The following is a 2,642-nucleotide window of genomic DNA, read 5'->3' as shown; positions in this document are numbered from 1 at the left end:
GCATCAGCTGTGGTCCTGTAAGGAGGATGCAAACTTACCCTAGGGATATCTGGTTAAATATTCAGGTTTCTCAGGTGGTGAGCAGGGCCATAGAGCTCCCAAGAGATTATGATCTCTGTCATCATCTACCAGGGAAGAGAGAGAAAGACCATGCAATAGGGGCAGGGATAGTAGGCATGTCTGAGCTCAGCCTCTCCTTAGGTGGGGATTACTGTGTTTGCTGTGGGGGATGAAGGTGTGCTTCCCAGTCCAATGAAGTTATATTCCTGGGGGATTATGGGTGCCTTTGCTAAGTCATACTGGTTGCCAGGGAAGTGGGGGAAAGCCAGCAGTCACAGACATCACCTTGCTGCCACGTAGCCTGCAGTCCAAAAGGCCAGTCTCACTCCCAGCATGCCTCCCCCAATAGCACCCAGTCTATTTCCAGGAAGCTGGTGACCAGAGCTGAGAACTTACCCTATGCCAGGAGCCTTCCAGCTGAAAATGCAAACAGAATCAATTTTTTGATGTCTCAGGGAACCTGAGCATCTGGGAGTTTTTTGCTTGTTTTTCATTTCAGTATACTCTGTGTTATAACTGGGCATATTCCAGCACTTATCCACTCTACTAGATGCCACGTACTAAACCATACCTGAATATTTACTTTTCTGTTTTCCTCACTGGGCACTTCTCTGGATATTACAAGGGCCATCCTGTGTTATCTGTGGTTGTATCGCCAGTACTCAGAACATAATCACCATTTTTTCTTTGTCTTTTCTTCTTTCTTTTCTTTTTTTTTTTTTGATGTGGGTGCTCACTCTGTCACCTAGGCTAGAGTGCACTGGCATACTTATGGATCACTGCAGCCTTGAACTCCTGGGCTCAGGCAATCCTTCTACATCAGCCTCTTGAAGAGCAGGAACTATAGGTACACAGCACCATACCCAGCTATTTTTTTCTACCTTTTCAATGGACAGAGCTAGAAAAATAGATTGTGATTTTATACTCATATTTTCAATTCCAATTTATGAGTTTTACTTAATTTCTTTAGTTTTTTGTTATTTTAATCTGATGCTGAAAATCATAGGTTTTTATAGTGCAAATATGATTACTTCTTTACTATATGTACCTTCAAAACAATAACATAAATATGTTATTGCTAACAAAGTGTTTACAAGTGTAAGTTGAAAATCCTCTGCAGTTATTTTTTTTTAAATGTTTTGTCCTTAGAGTGCATCCCACTGGGGATGTCTAACCAATCTACTGTGTGTAAAAGTCTCTTGAAATGATTATTTTTGTGGTTATACCAATAACCTGATATATAATTGAGCTTATTCATTTCATTTTTAGCAGTTGCTTTTCTAACTTAATTTTGTTTTATAATTACATAAGGCATTTAAATTACAATGCAAAAACAAAAACAAGGTACATTAGGAGAAGTCTAGTTTCTATCCTTCTCTCTCTCTCTCTCTCTTTCCTTATAGGTAACTGCTTTTTAAAAATAGCTTTTCATTTATTCTTCCATTGTACCTTTTAAAAAATATAAGCAAATATACATATAGATATCCATAATTCATAACTTTTCTCACTTTCTTATATAAACCTAGTATAATTTAACACACTGTTCTGCACCCTACCTTTTTATAAAACAATATATTCTTGAGATCACTCCATAGTGGTATATGGAGCTCTACCTCATTTCTTACAGCTGCAAGGTACTCCACGGTGTGGATATTCCAGTTTATTAACATAGTCCCTTATTGATAAACAACTGGGATGTTTCCAGTGTTTTGTTATTATAAATAGTGTTGTGCTGACTCGTTTTTAGCATATGCCATTTTATATTTTTGACAGTGTATCTTTGGGATAAATCCAGAGGAGAGATGGCTGGGTCAAAGGGTAAATGAATAAGTACATTGTTAAATCTTACCAAATTCTCCTCTATAGGAAGTGTATCATCCTGTATTCCTTCTAGACATGTATGAAAGGGCCTACTTTCCCACTGCCAAGCAGAGTGATCTTACCAAAGTTTTGGATTTTTTCCAATTTGACAGGTGAAAAATTGTATCAAAACATAAATTTAATTTGCATTTTATGCCTCAAATGTTTAAGGAATATTTTCATTTATTTTACTGTAAACTGTCTTGTAATATCTCTTGCCTATTTTTCTGTAGGGTTATGGCAAAAGGGATTTTTGAGACTGCAAAGAGTGGCACCACATGTCATTCTTTGATGTAAAGACAAAATCTAGGTGGATAATATTTACAAATAAGGTACAAAGAACAAAAAGAGCATCAGCTAGGTGGGATAAAGGGCTTGCTAAAGTTCAATCAATACTTAATCTGTGTCTTGTCATCATAACATTGAATTCTTTAGTAGTTTGTTGGAACAAAATTCTCTTGAGACGTCCTACCTTTAAAAGATTGGTATTATCCTCTCTGAAATGTAACCCTTAACCTTGGAACAATGTTAATGGCAATGGTTGTTTCACTGTGTTTGTCAGAGGAAATTGAAATTGCTTGTCAACCTTGCAATATTAAATCACTGACAATCTCAAAGGTATTATTGCCATTTTCCCAACCTATATACACATTTGTATATTTTCTTGCTAATCAGACAAGTATCTTTATTTAGTTTTAGTTCTTTTCTTTTCTTTTCTTTGT

Source organism: Cebus imitator, unplaced genomic scaffold, assembly GCF_001604975.1.
Source record: "Cebus imitator isolate Cc_AM_T3 unplaced genomic scaffold, Cebus_imitator-1.0 Scaffold232, whole genome shotgun sequence".
Taxonomy (NCBI): domain Eukaryota; kingdom Metazoa; phylum Chordata; class Mammalia; order Primates; family Cebidae; genus Cebus; species Cebus imitator.
Note: the sequence above shows the minus strand (reverse complement) of the source record.